The sequence below is a fragment of the Erinaceus europaeus genome, chromosome 12, assembly GCF_950295315.1.
Source record: "Erinaceus europaeus chromosome 12, mEriEur2.1, whole genome shotgun sequence".
Classification (NCBI taxonomy): Eukaryota; Metazoa; Chordata; class Mammalia; order Eulipotyphla; family Erinaceidae; genus Erinaceus; species Erinaceus europaeus.
The window spans coordinates 75,501,972-75,520,240 of record NC_080173.1 but is presented as its reverse complement, the minus strand read 5'-3'; the positions used below and the strand labels follow the sequence as shown (position 1 = coordinate 75,520,240).

At 41.9% G+C, this 18,269-nt stretch overlaps 1 protein-coding gene and 2 pseudogenes across 1 annotated transcript in view; 1 reads left to right on the top strand and 2 right to left on the bottom strand.

Annotated features, from left to right (window-relative positions):
* LYRM9 (LYR motif containing 9) overlaps window positions 1-547 on the top strand; it is a 35,136-nt gene extending 34,589 nt beyond the window's left edge. Inside the window, exon 5 of the transcript XR_009553136.1 lies at window positions 1-547. The gene's annotated coding sequence lies outside the window, so the exon portion shown is untranslated.
* Window positions 548-4,176: 3,629 nt separating this feature from the next.
* Window positions 4,177-5,075, bottom strand: LOC103120329 (mitochondrial nicotinamide adenine dinucleotide transporter SLC25A51-like; annotated as a pseudogene).
* Window positions 5,076-5,516: 441 nt separating this feature from the next.
* On the bottom strand, window positions 5,517-5,696 carry LOC132542155 (U1 spliceosomal RNA; annotated as a pseudogene).
* Window positions 5,697-18,269: the final 12,573 nt, after the last annotated feature.

The following is an 18,269-nucleotide window of genomic DNA, read 5'->3' as shown; positions in this document are numbered from 1 at the left end:
CCACCAGGTTCCAGATGTCAGCATGATGCCGACCAGACTTCCCTGGACAGATGACCCTACCAATGTATCCTGGAGCTGTGCTTCCCCAGAGACCCACCCTATTTGGGAAAGAGAGAGGCAGACTGGGAGTATGGACCGACCAGTGAACGCCCATGTTCAGCAAGGAAGCAATTACAGAAGCCAGACCTTCCACCTTCTGCAACCCACAATGACCCTGGGTCCATACTTTCAGATGGTTAAAGAATAGGAAAGCTATCAGGGGAGGGGATGGGATACGGAGATCTGGTGGTGGGAATTATGTGGAATTCACCATTTTTAATAGCTGGGTAATATATATATATATATATATATATCACAACTTATTCATCCACTCACCTGTTGTTGGATACCTGAGTTGCTTCTAGGTTTTGGCTATTATGGAATAAATATTTTCATCCCAGTTTTCCACCCCGAGGTTGCTCTGTTGGTAGATTGCCGTTGGGGTCCGTGCCTGGAATTAGGGAGGGGAGAAGAGAACCCGATTCCCCAAATCCCTTTTGTCTAAATAGCATTGAGCTTGCATTCTGTGGTCATGAGTAGGAACATTCCAGGGTGCACCAATTTCAATTTCCTCAGGTGGTAGGTAGAGTATGTTATTCAGCCTCCCTTTGGAGAATGGAACATTCTCTACCATTGTTAATCCACATTGGGGGAAAGGTCCTAGGGGGGCCCACAAAGGGGTTCATTATGTTGTTCCTTAGGAGATGACCAGTGACAGTGGTGAGAGGGTCTCTCTCTCTTTTTTTTTTTTGCCATAGTAAACAACCCTGAATAGCTGTTTAAAATACCACTTTATACATAGACAAGAATATATGTAGGATAAGTGCCTGGGAGGGAATATGTAATTTTGAACGAGGTAGTGCAATTGTCTTATCTAGAATCTGAATCAGTTTACGTTTCCACCAGCAACGTGCAAGAATGTTTGCAGGTGATACAATAGTATATGTAGAAAATCCAAAAGGATCCAGTAAGAAATTGCCAGTCCCAGTTCAGGGCGCCAGTTGCCTGTCTAGCTTCGTGGGCGGGAGACAGCCGACCAGGGACTCATGGCTGAGCTGGGAAGCAGTATCTCATTTATTAATCAGATACATTGCCTTTTATGTATCTCTTCACCAGAAGTGGCAAGGGAAAGGAAATGACTAGGAGAGGGGGCGGAGCAAAAAAAGAGCACAAACAACATAGAAAGCTTCCATCTAACCAGTGGGGATTAAACCAATACCCTACAGGCAGGGCGGACCCAGGTGATTATGTAAATAGACCACATCTAAATAATACAAGCGAACCTAATGTGATGATAAAAACAGAAGGTCTTATAAGCAGAATTTAGAAGCATACCAACAGGAAACCCCTGGAAACTAATAAGCAATATAATAAGGTAGGAGACTACAAAATTAATGTACGAAAATCAGTGGCATTCCTCTAGGTAACCATCAAGTTAGAGGAAGAAGACATCCAGAAATCGATTCCATTCACCATAGCAGCAACATTTCAAATATCTAGGAATAAATCTAACAGAGTAAGTGAAGGAATTGTATACTGAAAACTATGAATCACTAATCAAGGAAATAGGAAAAGATACAAAAAACAAAACAAACAAACAAAAAACCCCAAAAGAAAACAAAAAAGTCAGAAAGACATCCCATGCTCATGGATTGGAACAGTTAATGCTGTCAAAATGACTATTCTACCCACACCCATACATAGATTTAATGCAATCCCTATCAAGGTCCCACCAAATTTATTTAAAATACAAAAGATACCTGGAGCCAGAAAATACCCAAAGGTAAGAGAAAGGAGTAGGAATGGAGACACCATGCTTCCTGACCTCAAAACATACTACAGAGCCACTATAATTAAAACTTCCGTGGTCCAGGGGGTGGCACAGTGGTTAAAGCATCGGACTCTCAAGCATGAGGTCCTGAGTTCAGTGCCTGGCAGCACATGTACCAGAGTGATGTCTGGTTCTCTCTCTCTCTCCTCCTATGCTTCTCATTAATAAATACATAAAATCTTAAAAAAAAAAAAAAAGAAGGGCAGGGGTAGATAGCATAATGGTTATGCAAACAGACTCTCATGCCTGAGGCTCCAGAGTCCCAGGTTCAATCCCCTGCACCACCATAAAACCAGAGCTGATCAGTGCTCTGGTAAAAAGAAAAGAAAAAAAAAAAAACTTCCCAGTAATGGAACCAAAATAGACCCAGAGACCAGTGGAATAGAATTGAAAGCCCCAAAATAAGGCCCCCACATGTATGGACATATAATTTTTGACAGAGGAGCCCAAAACATCAAATGGAGAAACAAGAGCCTAGTCAACAAATGGTGTTGAGAAAATTGGGTTGAGAATGAAACTGGACCACCACATTTCACTTCATATAAAAGTAAACTCCATATGGTTCAAAGATACACAAGTTAGACGAGAGATCATCAAATATTCAGAGGAAAATATTGGCAGAACTCTCTTTGATGTAAGCTTTAAGAACATCTGATGCCTATTATAATTTTGTAAATCAGTATCAAGGTGTGAAGTGCAAGGACCGGCATAAGAATCCCAGTTTGAGCCCCCGGCTCCCCACCTGTAAGGGAGTCACTTCACAGTCGGTGAAGCAGGTCTGCAGGTATCTATCTTTCTCTCCTCCTCTCTGTCTTCCCCTCCTCTCTCCATTTCTCTCTGCCCTATCCAACAATGACAACATCAGTAATATCAACAATAATATCTACAATAACAATAAAAAACAAGGGCAACAAAAGGGAAAATAAATAAATATTAAAATAAAGAAAATATATCAGTCTTTTGCCAACATCTCTGAGAAAACAATACAAGTCACTTGAAATCTTTTGAGTTCCTGGGGAGTTCCACTTAGTGGAGGATTCACACACAAATGAAGCAATTTTAGAACAATTAGTACAATTACATATTTGGTCTTATATGCAGGGCAATTGATAGTAAGAATAGACGATGTTTTTTTTTTTTTCCTCCAGGGTTATCACTAGAGCTCAGTGCCAGCACTATGAATTAGGACTCCTGGTGGCCATTTTTTCTATTTTTTAAATATTATTATTTTTTAATTAGATAGGACAGAGAGAATTTGAGAGGAGGGAGAGATAGAAAGGATGAGAAGAAAGAGATAGAAACCCACAGACTTGCTTTGTCACCTGTGAAGCAGGTGGGGAGCAAGGGGCTTGAACCTGGATCCTTGCGCAGGTCCTTGCTCTCAGTACTTATGTGCCACTGCCTAGCCCCCTCTGACTATGTTTGGAAGCAGTTAATAACTCATATCACAACTTTTTTTTGTTTTTGTTTTTTTTTGCCTCCAGGGTTATCACTGGGGCTCCGTGTTTGTACTACGAATCCACTGCTCCTGTGACTGTTCCCTTCCACCCCCGATTTTTTGTATAGGAAAGAGAGAAGTTGAGAAGTAAGGGGGAGATAGGGAGAGAGACACACAAATATTGTCAATAAGCAAGTTGTTTGTTTAAACTTGGGCCTTCTTGAGCCTCAGCTATGAAAGTCTATTGCACTACCATTGGTGCTACTTTCTGAGCTCCAGATAGGTAATTTTAAGATTAGAGTTTATACTCTAATCAATTTACCCTACTGTCTTACTTTGAATTTAGAAGAATTCTGAGATCATCTGAGACTGAAAAATAAAAGGAGTTTGACAGTGATAATAATGTCATAATCTGAGATCACAGGCAAAGACTAAAACCATAATCTTCTAAAAAATAGGATCACTCTCCTTTTAGATAGTGGAAATACCCTTACTTGTTTTTGTGAGACTGGTGCTTTTGTTTTGTTCTGTTTTTTTCTTTTCACAACAGACTGAATGCAGAAGAGATGTGAAAATCTACCTGCCTTCTATAAAGGCAGATATTAAAAAGATTCACAAAGATATAAATCAATGTTGCTCTTTTCACTAATTTATCATTAGTTATTACTCTTCTCATTAATTGGTTTTTTATTTACTTATTTATTAAATTTTCCTATTGAACCCTTTATTGTAAATCTGTTGGTGTTTAAAGAAAAACAGCTTTGCCCATAATTCAAAGTCCTCTAGACTTATCACACCAACATTTATTTCACCAATTAGGAACAAAACCTAATTGCATTCTTCTTAGAAGGTCTATTCAGTTGATAAATGGCACTTAACTGATGACTTCTTTCATATAACCTTTAGCAAGAACTCATAAGTTGCATTGATTATTCCCCAAGAGATGAGGGAGTGGTGATAATTCAGATGGGCACCTTTGAAAAGACTGATCAGTTTCCTGTCCTGTTGCAGCCAGATTTTTGGGAACACTTTGGGGATGGACTGCAATCCCCCACCAATCAGAATGCATGGGAGCTTTTACAATATTCATTGGGAAAAATAAGATTCCCAACATGGCACCCAGCAGACCCCCGCAGATAAAATCATTGAGCAAGTGAGCACTGTGAGTCATTGCAGTAGGCAGATGCTCTTTGATGGGGCCTTGGCCAAAAAACAGGACGTTGCTACATCCATTATGGAACAGAATAGGCACCAAGCCTCTATAGTACTCTCTAATCCCATGGCATTTTAATGCCTTAAAGGCCTGGTAAGTGTTTGTGAACTTGTCGTGATGCCTGTGATCTTGAAGCAACATTGGAACCCTTTCCAATGGAGTGAATACTGCTTCTGTCATCCCTGCGAGCACAGCTGCCAAACTTCGCATTGCAAACTCTGGGGTACTGCTGTGCTTCCAGAGAAGGCAAGATAAATCCCAGTACAGACCAAACATAAGCGCCAGTGCATCAACGGAGGAAGGATTCCTCAATACAAGTTTCGAAACCCATCTCTCTTCAACTGAAGTACTGTGTCCCGGGTTTTGATCCCATACAGCTGTCAAAAGAGAACCTTCTGGATGGGGAAGGTGAGTGCCATGTTGTTGAAAGCAGCACAGTAGCCACACAGGTAATGCTTCAGATCACCAACATGTGCAATGTGAGGCGGTATGTCCTGCTTTGATGATGTCAGGATTGGCAGCCTCTTTTCATGAGCTTCCGAATCCATCATGTTGTTTAAACTTCTCCATGAAGCACTATGACTTTGCCTTAGGACCTTAGGATGTGGTAAAAGCACAAAGGACTGCACCAAGGGAACCCACTCTATGGATGACAGAGCCTGGTGTTGTCTTATTAATATATATATATATATATCTCCAGCCCTTTGTGTAATCAGAGCCAACCACCTTACCTGTAAATACTATAATTTATAATTTATTTCATCTTTATCTTAGGTCAACAAGGCAATGCAGTGAAAATTCTTCTTTTCAGCAAACACTAGAACAAAGAAAATCTCCTGCATATTTAACCACTTAATTGATGGCACCAACAATGTGGCTTCAAATTTATGTTAATTTTCATATAGACTCTATTTATATAGTTATTTCTCAAGAAGATGATCAGTGAAGATTATCTTTTACAATCCATTCTGCATTATTGTGAACTTGTTTTTTTTCCAGGGAGAGCACAAATGCAGCCCCCCCATCCCCCAACCAACACAAATGAAGCGGTTAGTTGAGTTTCTGACCTTTGGGGATATCGCAGGGGTCAGCACATCCAGAGTACAATGAATGGATAAGTCTCACCCTGGGAAAACCACCTTTGTGATCATGGTCTCGCTCTGCCAGGTAAATAAATTTCTAATGTTGTATTTAGTTCCATAAGTCATCATAATTTTGGTGACTGTTTTTTAAAAAATTTTTATTTATAAAAAGGAAACACTGGCAAAACCATAGGATAAGAGGGGTACAATTTTACACAATTCGCACCATCAGAACTCTGTATCCCATCCCCTCCCCTGATAGCTTTCCTATTCTTTAACCCTCTGGGAATATGGACCCAGGGTAATTATGGGATGCAGAAGGTGGAAGGTCTGGCTTCTGTAATTGCTTCCTCGCTGAACATGGGCATTGGCAGGTCGATCCAAACTCCCAGCCTGTCTCTCTCTTTCCCTAGTGGAGAAGGGCTCTGGGGAAGCAGGGCTCCAGGACACATTGGTGGAGTGGTCATCCTAGGGAAGTCTGGTCGGCATCATGCTGGCATCTGGAACCTGGTGGCTGAAAAAAAGAGTTGACAGATAAGGCCGAGCAAGTTGTTGACTAATCATGAACTTAAAGGCTGGAATATTGCAGATGTAGATTTGGGGTCTCCATTTTGAAGATAGCTAGTAGACCTATTTTAGTTATATTCCAAAGGGCCCATGACTATACTAGTTTTTGCCTGAGCCTGACATCTGGTATATCTGGGGAGATGATGTCATGGCTGGAAAAAGGGCTAGGAAGCTGGATCAAGGAAGAGAGTAGCTCAAAATATTGGAAAGATGTATTTTTTTTCTTTTTTTAAAAAATATTTTATTTTATTTATTTATTCCCTTTTGTTGCCCTTGTTGTTTTATTGTTGTAGTTGTCGTTGTTGGATAGGACAGAGAGAAATGTAGAGAGGAGGGGAAGACAGAGAGGAGGAGAGAAAGATAGACACCTGCAGACCTGCTTCACCACCTGTGAAGTGACTCCCCTGCAGGTGGGGAGCCGGGGTTCGAACCGGGATCCTTATGCCGGTCCTTGTGCTTTGCGCCACCTGCGCTTAACCCGCTGCACTACAGCCCGACTCCCTGGAAAGATGTATAAAAATTGTGGACTGAAAATCCCATCAATTTGATCTGGGGCCCATATTCAGGTTAGGAGCCTATGTGACCTCTGCATCCCTGTAGGTCTGAGCTTGCATTCTGTGGTCATGAGTAGGAACGTTCCAAACTGCCCCAGTTTCAGGACCCATCTTCCTCAGGTGGTAGATAGAGTATGTTATCCAGCCTCTCTTTGGAGGAGGAACACACTCTAGTGTTGTTGATTCACGTTGAGGGCAAGATCCTATGGGAAGCCACAAAGGGGTCCATTGTGTTAGTCCTGATGGAGATGACCAGTGACAATGGAGAGAGGGATCTATTTGAGGTCTAGGCCCATCATGTCTGTGTGGGAATCCCAGAACTCCCCAACTAGGCCCCCAGCTGATGGGGTGGCCTGATAGTGACTAAAGAGTCACCATTAAAGCATGCCAGTCTCTTGCCCTTATTCAGCTTTTGTAGTTCTTACTTTGATAAGGTTAGCTTTGAAGTGACTGGGGGAAGTGTAGTAGGAAGTAGGTGAGGAGGGTATTTAGGTCTAAGTAGAAATTTTCCTTTCTTTCTTTCTTTCTTTCTTTCTTTCTTTCTTTCTTTTTTGCTTTCTTGGTTCAAGTTTACTTTTATTATTTTTTAATTTAAAAAAAAATTCTTTATTGGGGGATTAATGTTTTACATTTGACAGTAAATACAAGAGTTTGTACATAACAGTAGAAACTGTTTCATCAGGTACTTTATGGTGTCTTTTTAGGTCTTTCTACTTGCTTGCTGCATATACTGACTCACTGCAGACTGTTGTGCACTTTTACTTTCAGGTATCTGTTTTGCCCTAATTTATGGATACATGTGAACATATACCCTGTCTCATGGGACCTGGTCTATCTCTAGGTTTTGGGGCTTTGTTAGGAAGTGAACGAGCTGAAATGGAATTAGAGGATCCTGAGAAAGGAAAGGTCTCACCCGAGTAATGAAGCTGAAGGGTTGTCATTCCACACCTGACGTCTCTGGATACAGTCTGAAGTGAAGTATGCTGAGGTGGTACTCATTGTATTGATTAGGTTGAGATCAGCAGATGCAATATCATTTGGTATGAATTGAGAGAAGCATGCAGGAAAGTGAGCCCCACGCTAGAGGTTCCAGGACTTGGGGAAATACGGACTTTATAGAGGAAGTGGGAGGTTCCTGCTTGGTGACTCTTTATTTTTATGTTCCTTGTTTGGAGTCAGTTTCTTGATAAGTATCTGTGTACTTAAGTATACTGTGTATATATATAAGTATACAGGTGTATTTACTGTACAGAGGTTTGTGTGTAGATGGGCTTTCATCACACTTCTGTATTGATGGAATAGTTCCATTTATAAACTCCTGTCCATCTAAAAGCTTTGATTGGGGCTAGGTTGCTTAATTGTTCATCTCTTTAAATGTTAGCTACTATGTTCGACAGCATTAGAAAGCCTAAGCGTTAGATAGCTTCTCAGAATCTTTCGTGCACATTAACAGACTAGAGCCCATCAAAGTATCCAGAGGGGACTTGTTCTGAGAATCAACTGTTTGCTAAATAGATGGTATTGAAGGCAAAAATACTCCTACCCTGAGTTTCTTACCAGCAATTCTGACTTGTTCTATGAGTATTTATAGTGTTTGAAGGTGCTAATCAAGACATTCCAGCAGTTTCCCTGTAAGTCACCATTAGGGCACTAGGGGTGTGTGTGTGTGCGTGTGTGTGTGCATGTGCGTGTGTGTGTGTGCGTGCGTGTGTGTGTAATGGTGGTGGTGCAGGCTTTTACACAATTACATAGTCCAGGTAAATAAATGAAATGACTGGATTTTAAAAAATATTTATTTATTTATTTTCCCTTTTGTTGCCCTTGTTTTATTGTTTTATTATTGTTGTGGTTACTGATGTTGTTGTTACTGATGTCATGTTGTTAGATAGGACAGAGAGAAATGGAGAGAGGAGGGGAAGACAGAGAGGGGGAGATAAAGATAGACACCTGTAGGCCTGCTTCACCGCTTGTGAAGAGACTCCCCTGCAGGCGGGGAGCCAGGGCTCGAACCGGGACCCTTACACAGTCCTTGAGCTTTGTTCCACGTGTGCTTAATCTGCTCTGCTATAGCCCGACTCCCAATGACTGGGTTTTCTAAAAATCAAAGATTGCTAGCATTTATTGATTTTCATATTTTATTTTGTTTTCTCTCTCGCTCCCCCATCCTCCCTCCCTCCCTTCCTCCCTCCCTCCCTCCCTCCCTCCCTCCCTCCCTCCCTCCCTTCCTCTTTCTTTCTTTCTTTCTTTCTTTCTTTCTTTCTTTCTTTCTTTCTTTCTTTCTTTCTTTCTTTCTTTCTTTCTTTTTACCAGAGCACTCTAGCTCTGGCTTATGTGGTGAGGGTTATTGTACTTGGGGCTTTGGATCCTCAGGTGTCAGACTCTGTTTGCATAACCTTTATGCTATCTACCCTCCGCTGATTCTCGTATTTTCAGATACTTCATTTTTTTTTTTAAACACTTTATTTATTTATGAGAAAGATAGGAGGAGAGAGAAAGAACCAGACATCACTCTGGTACATGTGCTGCCGGGGATCGAACTCAGGACCTCATGCTTGGGAGTCCAAAGCTTTATCACTGCGCCAACTCCCGGACCACTCAGATACTTCATTTTTTAAAAACAACTGTTTTTAGGTACTTAAAAACTGCTTTGCCCCTCTCCTACCAGGATTGCTGATTCCAAGGCCACTGTCAACAAATGTTAAAAACTATTGATTTTCTGAAATCTTCCATACTGAAAGTGCTTAAGTATAGAAGTAAGCAAATGCTATACATTGGGGCACCCCAAGGGAGTTTACCAATACCCACTGTGTAGGACAGTATTTGTGGCTTACCCTTGAACTACCATATGATGAACAGTAGTTCCTCCTAACCCCTAGCCTGCCTGACACTTTACCTGGACATATATATAAAATTATGGCCAGGACACTGGTTACTCAATATGTCTACATTTTAACTAACATATTATCCCTTATAAAGAGTGAACAGAAGATAATAGACTTGGGCAAGGAAAAGAAATAGATGAACAGAGAAATTAGCTTATAGGAAAGTCTTTAATTTTCTTCAGTAAGTTTTACAGATATAAGGAGTTCTGTATTTTTAAAAAAATTTTTACATTTATTTATTTTCCCTGTTGTTGCCCTTTTGTTGTTGTTGTTGATGTCATTGTTGTTAGGACAGAGAGAAATGGAGAGGGGAGGGGAAGACAGAGAGGGGGAGAGAAAGATAGACACCTTCAGACCTGCTTCACCACCTGTGAAGCAACTCCCCAGCAGGTGGGGAGCCGGGGGCTCAAACCGGGATCTTTCCGCCGGTCCTTGCACTTAGTGCCATTTGCTTCACCCGCTGTGCTACCGCCCGACTCCCAGGAGTTCTGTATTTTTTAGTTGTAAGATGATGAGTCTATTTTGTTGGCAATTACTGTTTTTCGAGGGCACTTTTCTGCCCCCAAGCCACATTTGAATGGTGTCTCCAATGACTAACTGTGATCTTGGCAAGTTACCTGGCCCCTGGGAGGGTGACTAAATAGAGTAGAGGTTCTTAGATTTGAGTGTACGTGCATTCATTCACCTGGAGGGTTCTCGGAAACAGATCTCAGGGTCCCACCCCCAGAAATTCGGACTCCTAAGAATTTGCATTCCTTGAAAGTCCCAGACAATGATGCTAACAGTCCAGGACAAGATTATGAGAGTTACTGGAACAAAAAAAGATGTAATATCAATTGCACAATGCTTTGTCTCCCCTATGGCCTCAACTGATAGGTTAAGGGAAGTGAAATAACTTTTTTTAAAGAATATTTTTATTATCTTTATTTATTTATTGGATAGAGATAGCCAGAAGTTGAGAGGGGAGGCGATGATAGGGAGAGAGACTGAGAGACACCTGCAGCACTTGTAAAGGTTTCCCCCTGCAGATCGGGAGAGGGGTCTTGAACCTGGGTCCTTACTCACTCACTATAACATGTGTGCTCACACCACACAGGTGTGTCCCTTCCCAGCCCCCCCTTTTTAGTAGCTTTTGCTATTGCTATTGCTGGGATTTGGTTGCCTGCACAATGAATCCACCACTACCAGGAGCCACTTGCAATTTTTATTTGACAAGACAGAAAGAATTGAGAGGGGAGGGGGAGATAAAGAGAGAGAGGAAGAGAGACACCTACAGTATTGCTTCACTGCTCATGAAGCTTCCCCCCAAGAATTGGGGTCCATGAATTTGAACCCAGGTTCTTGCACATGGTAATGTGTATGCTCAACTGGGTGCACTGCTTGGTGATGTGAAGTAGCATTTATAGAGTATCTATTATTATGCCATTTTATTTATTTACTTATTTTTTAACTTCTTTTTTCTTTATTTATTGGATAGAGACAGGCAGAAATCGAGAGGGGAGAGGGAGATAGAGAGGGAAAGAGACAAAGAGACACCTTCAGCCCTGCTTCGCCACTTGTGAAGCTTTCCCCCTGAAGGTGGGGACCTGAGGCTCAAACCTGAATCCTTACACACTATGCGCTCAACCAGGTGTGCCACCACCGCCCCTTATTTTATTTACAATTCACAACATCCTCATAGTGGCTGTGTTACCTCATTTAAAGGGTGGGGAAACTGAAACTCAAAATAGCTAAATAACTTGCCCAGAGTTTCCACTGTTCTTGGCAGCCATTTTTACCCTTTTTTTTTTTAATTGGATAAGACAGAGAGAAATTGAGACAGGAGGGGGAGACAGAGAGGAGGAGAGAAAAATAGACACCTGTAGACCTACTTCACCACCCATGAAGGAACCCCTTGCAGGTGGGGAGCGGGGGCTTGAACCTGGATCCTAGCGCTGGTCCTTGTGCGTCATACTTACTATGTGTGCTTAATTGGGTGTACCACTGGCTGACCGCCCAAAATCTATATACTATTTGTGGCCAACCCACAGTGTCCAGTTGCTGCATTTTTATAAGCTTAAAGGTTTACCTTTATTGTGTATCTTCCTATGTGATAAGACTATCATGTCTTCTGCTTCAAGTGTGTTACTACTTATAGTCAGAATCCTGCCCACAAACCTAGAACAAGCTATCTTGACTCATAGTCTCATTTTGCTAATCTAAAAAAGTAGGAAATCATATTACTCATCATGGAGCATTGTGGTGAAGATAAAATACGAAGCACCTGGCCATACACCTGGCCAGAATTAGGTACACATCCTTTGGTAGCCTCTTGCTCCTCTTCCTTATCGCCATCATTAATGTCAGAAGGAATTAGGTGATATGTTCTTTTCCTCTTGTGTTAGCCACAGTAACCAACACGTATCCTGATTATGTGTTTGAATTACCTTATCAGTATATCTTCTTTTGGCAACTACTATCTTGCAGGTTGTTGTGAATATCAAACATATTTACGAGAGAGATGCATAGCAACCAACAGTCAACAAGTAATTATCTATTAGCTATCTATGTAGTACTAGGCATGAACTGTAACTGTGAAGCAGAATCCATACCCCAAAGGAGCTTAAATAATTATTCTTTTACATATATATATAAATAATTATTCATATATATATATGATATAGAGAGAATTAGGGTAAGAGATGGGGAGAGGAAGAAAGAAAAGAGAGACTCTTGCAGTCTGCTTCACCTTTCCTCTGTAAGTGGGGACTGGGGGCTAGAACCTGTGCCCTCATGCATAGTCACCTGTGTGCTTTACCAGTTGTGTCACCACCTAGCCTTGCATAATTACTCTTCTTTTTTTTTTTAAATATATTTATTTATTTATTTATTTTTAAAAATTTATTCCTTTTGTTGCCCTTGTTTTGTTGTTGTAGTTATTATTGATGTCGTTGTTGTTGGACAGGACAGAGAGAAATGGAGAGAGGAGGGGAAGACAGAGAGGGGGAAAGAAAGACAGACACCTGCAGACCTGCTTCACCGCCTGTGAAGTGACTCCCCTGCAGGTGGGGAGCCGGGGGCTCGAACCAGGATCCTTCCGCTGGTCCTTGTGCTTGGCGCCATAATTACTCTTCTTGCTTCTTTTTGGAGGTGGTAGGGATTAGACCCCGACACTTTCATAAAACCACTATTACCAACTTTCCGATACGACTGTGCTTTTTGCTTTTTGAACTATTTTGGCTTGTTAGTTGTTCTCATCCTGTTGTAGGAGTTGGTGAATTAGCTATGCCCTTTGGGCGCCTACTGTGAAACTCCCAGTGGCTTCCTGTTTTCCCATGACTGGACTTGCTAGTATCAGTAACTGAGGCACCTTCTGGTCTCGATTTCTACAGTATCGCACATCTGGTTGCTGACCTGACCCATAAGTCATCACCAGAAACTGGAGTAGAGAACTTGTCTTCTCTTCCAGTATATTCTACATCTGAGAACCTGCATTTTCATAATTACGGTAGACTCTGAGAACGTCAGTAAATGGTGGAATAGTTGTTAGTGTCACCATTGGTGTTCCTATTGCTAAATTCCACACTTGAGTCTCAGTCCCCATCTTCACTGACCCATCAGTGGCATTTGGCAAAGTCAGTTCCTCTCCTTCCTACTTTGCTCAGTTTCTTTTCTTTTCTTTTCTTTTCTTTTCTTTTCTTTTCTTTTCTTTTCTCTTCTTCTCTTCTCTTTCTTTCTTTCCTTCCTCCTCCTCCTCCTCCTTCTTCTCCTTCTCCTTCTCCTTCTTCTTCTTTTTTGCTTTTCTTTTTTTTTAAATTTCTTTATTGGGGAATTAATGTTTTACATTTGACAGTAAATACAATAGTTTCTACATGCATAACATTTTCCAGTTTTCCATATAACAATACAACCCCCACTAGGTCCTCTGTCATCCTTTTTGGACCTGTATTCTCCTCCCGCCCCACAAACCCCAGAGTCTTTTACTTTGGTGCAATACGCCAATTCCAGTTCAGGTTCGACTTGTGTTTTCTCTTCTGATCTTGTTTTTCAACTTCTGCCTGAGAGTGAGATCATCCCATATTCATCCTTCTGTTTCTGACTTATTTCACTCAACATGATTTTTTCAAGGTCCATCCAAGATCCGCTGAAAATAGTGACGTCACCATTTTTTATAGCTGAGTAGTATTCCATCGTGTATATATACCACAACTTGCTCAGCCACTCATCTGTTGTTGGACACCTGGGTTGCTTCCAGGTTTTGGCTATTACAAATTGTGCTGCTAAGAACATATGTGTACACAGATCTTTTTGGATGGATGTGTTGGGTTCCTTAGGATATATCCCCAGGAGAGGAATTGCTGCTCAGTTTCTTTAACACTTTAAAAGATAATTGTTTATTTTCATGAGAAATAGGGAGACACAGACTGACTGTTCATCTTTGCCTTATGGTGACATCAGCCAGCGGTTAACCCTGGCATCACTATTCCTCTATTTCTCCAGTCCTCAAACATTTTCTTCACTTGGCTTTAAGGCTGCCATACTTTCCTGGTTTGCAGTTTCCTCCTCACCTCTAAAAATGGGACCTCTTCATCTAAAACAAGTAGCCCTATATAAACTGGGCTAAGCCAGGACATCCCCCTGATATTGGCACTAATCTTACCTCTTACCTGTTAGACATAAATTTAACTTCTCCCTGTTCTCACTCCTCCTCCTCCTCCTCCTCCTCCTCTTCTCTTCTTTCTTCTCCTTCTCTAGCCCCTCCTCCTCCTCCTTCTTTTTCTGCCTCCAGGGTTATTGCTGGGGCTTGGTGCCTGCACTACAAATCCACTGCTCCTAGAGGACATTTTTTTTTCCATTTTGTTGTCCTTGTTGTTGTAGTTATTATTATTGTTGCCATTGCTGTTGTTGTTGGATAGGACAGAGAGAAATCGAGAGGGGAGGGGAGGAAGAGGGGGAGAGAAAGATAGACACCTGCAGACCCGCTTTACCACTTGTGAAGTGACCCCACCTGCAGGTGGGGAGACGAGGGCTCAAACTGGGATCCTTACGCCGGCCCATGAGCTTTGTGCCATGTACGCTTAACCCACTGAGCTACCTCCTGATCCCCTAAATTTAACTTCTTATGATTTTTCTTTTAAGATTTTATTTATTTATGAGAGAAGTAGAAGGGGAGAGAGATAGAGGGAGAGATGGAGAGAGAGAGGGAGAGGTGAAGAAAGGGAGAGGGGGAGGGGGGGAGAGCCAGATTCTGGTATATGTGCTGCAGGGAATTGAACTCTGGACTTCATGTGTGAGTCCAACACTTTATCCACTGTACCACCTCCCAGACCACTGACTTGATTTTTTGTGTTAAAAGTAGAAAGCACTTACATTTAGGGAAGGGAGGAGGCCTAGAATGGATTCCATTTAACTGAGGATCCTAATTAAATTAATCACAATTGCTTGCTTTAGCAAACATCGGGTACCTAAGCCAACTTTGTGAGCGTGCTCCATGTCTTCTCATCCTGTAAAGTAGTACCGGTTACATCATTATTACTAGCTTTGAGCTTAGTCCAAATAGTGTAGTGCTCCTGTTTGTTAATTTACACTTTTAGCCCCCAGGACCTGGAATCTTTTGTCCATTGAGATTTTTACAGGGCTGCTTCTTGTAGCAAGATGTGGCAGGAAGAGGGGGGTGGGGTATGTGTTTCTGTGCACAGTGCTTCACCTCAAACAGAAAAGATTGTTTTGACCCAATGTACTCAGCTTGTGATGCAAAACATGAATTTTTCTAACAAAAGGATGTAGACAGTGTCTACCCCTTACCTGCACCAAACAGTTCAAGTCAGTTAGTTCTGAGAAAACAGATGTAAATCAATCACTCAACCCCATTCAGAGCCAATACTTTTTTCATATAAAATGGTTTTTTTGTATTACTTTTATTTGTTTATTGGATAGAGACAGCCAGAAACCAAGAGGGAAGGGGGTGATAGAAAGGGCAAGAGAGGGGGCTGGGTGGTAGCGCAGCGGATTAAGAGCAAGGACCAGCATAAGGATCCCATTTTAAGCCCCCAGCTCCCCACCTGCAGGGGAGTCACAAGCAGTGAAGCAGGTCTGCAGGTGTCTGTCTTTCTCTCCTCTCTGTCTTCCCCTCCTCTCTCCATTTCTTTCTGTCCTATCCAACAAAAACAACAGTTATAACAACAATAACAACCACAACAAGGGCAACAAAAATGGGAAAAATAGACTCCAGGAGCAGTAGATTAGTAGTGCTGGCACCAAGCCCCAGTAATAACCCTGGAGGCAAAAAAAAAAAAAAAGAAGAAGAAAAAGAAGAAAAAGAAAGCAAGAGAGGGCAAGAGAGGGGGCTGGATGGTGGTGCAGCGGGTTAAGCGCACATGGTGTAAAGCGCAAGCACCAATACAAGGATCCCAGTTTGAGCTCCTGGCTCCCCACTGCTTCACAAAAAATGAAGCAGGTATCTACCTGCAGGTGTCTGTCTTTCTCTCCCCCTCTCTGTCTTCCCTTCCTCTCTCGATTTCTCTCTGTCCTATCCAACAACAACAACAGCAATAACAAGGGCAACAAAAATGAGAAACAAATGGCCTCCAGCAGCAGTGGATTCATAGTGCAGGCACCAAGCCCCAGTGGTAACCCTGGAAGCAAAAACAAAAAACAAAAAAAGAAAAGAAAAGAAAAAGAAAGGAAGAGAGACGCCTGAAACACTGCTTTACCACTCACAAAGCTTTCCCCCTGAAGGTGGGGGCTGGGGGCTTGAACTTGAGTCCTTGAGCACTGTAGTATGTGTGCTCTACCAGGTGTGCCACCGCCTGGCCCCACCAATCTGAACCATAGCTGTAATCAACACATGAATGAAATTAGTTGTTTGATTCAATTTTAAGCATGCTTAATCCCAAACACAAATCTGGTTAATTTTATTTTACCACTTTATAAAACAAGAACATGATAGCTTTTTGCCATTTTTTAATATAGTGAAAATGAATTTAAAAGGAGACCCTAGAAACTGGCTAGGGCAAAGTAGGACATATTCTTTCTGCATTGTGGATAATTTGAATGTGAAATTTAATTTTGAGCCTCCTAGCACTTGAGGTAAAAACAGAAATTATGGGCTGTGTGAAGGAGTCAGAGGAGGATGAGAAGGGAAGCAATTCACGTGGCTGTTGGTAGATCTGTGTGTAAAACACTGGAAATAACTTGCTCACAGATGCCTTCGGTATAGCTCTCCAGTAACACAAGTGATGTAGGCCTTCCCGGGAAAACACAGATCAGTAACAGTTCTTCCAAGAAGAGGAATCAATTCATGATTAAGTGACAGTATCAGTACCTGACTCCATGTCACACTTATTTTTAATTTTGGCTCGGGGCTGTGAAGTGATTGCTCATGATGAGTTGCCTCTCAGCAAGATGAATTTCAGAGACAGAGCCAATACAGGTAACACAAGCAGGCTAACTTGAGCAGACCTCCAGAAAACCCACATGTCTTCTTTTTTCCACTGGTTGCTTAATACTGTCTTTATTTCCTAATTGGTACTGTCAATAGAGAAAATGAAATAACCAAGAGAACCTTGACCAAAGGAGACACAAAGGACAGTAAGGACTGGGCAGGAACTTCAACCACTGGAAATTCCCTGTGTGCACATTTTGGCATTTCCACCTAGAATGTTGGCTTCCTGGGTTGGTGAAAGAGAGCCAGACCTGGTATCTGTAATAAAAATGACCATTGCCCAAGGACAGATCTCCTGACCCTGGGACTTCACTCTGGAATGAGCAGGCAAACTAGCCCAGGTTCAAAGTTTAACTCTGTATGCAAAAGCAACTTTCCTGACATATTCATAGGCAACTCAATTAGCTCATTTTATTCCTCCTCTTATCTTTTTTTTTTTTTTTTTTGCCTCCAGGGTTATTGCTGGGGCTCGGTGCTACACCAGGAGTCTACTGCTCCTGGAGGCTATTTTTTTCCCTTTTGTTACCTTTGTTGTTTTATTACTGTTGTTGTTATTGATGTTGTTGTTGTAGTATAGGACAGAGAGAAATGGAGAGAGGAGGGGAGACAGAGAGGTGGAGAGAAAGATAGACACCTGCAGACCTGCTTCACCACCTGTGAAGCGACCCCCCTGCAGGTAGGGAGCCGGGGGTCTTGAACCGGGATCCTTGCACCAGTCCTTGCACTTTGCACTATGTGCACTTAACCCACTGTGCTACCACCTGGCCCCATTTTGTTTTGTTTTGTTTTTAACCAGGTGCAAACATCTGCACTGCAAGTACAAGTATAGGCTGCTCCTAGGGGCTTCAATCTTTTCTGAACATGTCTCACACGAAGTAGGTACAGAATTAAATCCCAGATTTTGCTACCAGCCCTCGCTAAGGGAATTTCCACTTGGGAGACAGTGATGTATTCTTTGCATCTGTGCACCCATTGAAAGGCAATGGGTTCCTGCCAGGGTGCCAAGTAAAGGGCAGAGAAAATGAGTAACATTTTTTCCCTGTGTTGGTGTGCTATTTTATGTTCAATACAGGCCATGAGTTGGCTTTGGGAGATAGGAGGTTGGGGCTGTCCCCTTATTAAAAGAACATTAAGCCCATATTTAGTTAAAGGACTGGAAGAAAATTCTCCAACTTCCCCGTTTATTAAACTGGTATATTTTGAGCAACTCTGTTCAGTTCTGAGCATGGCAGTATGGGGT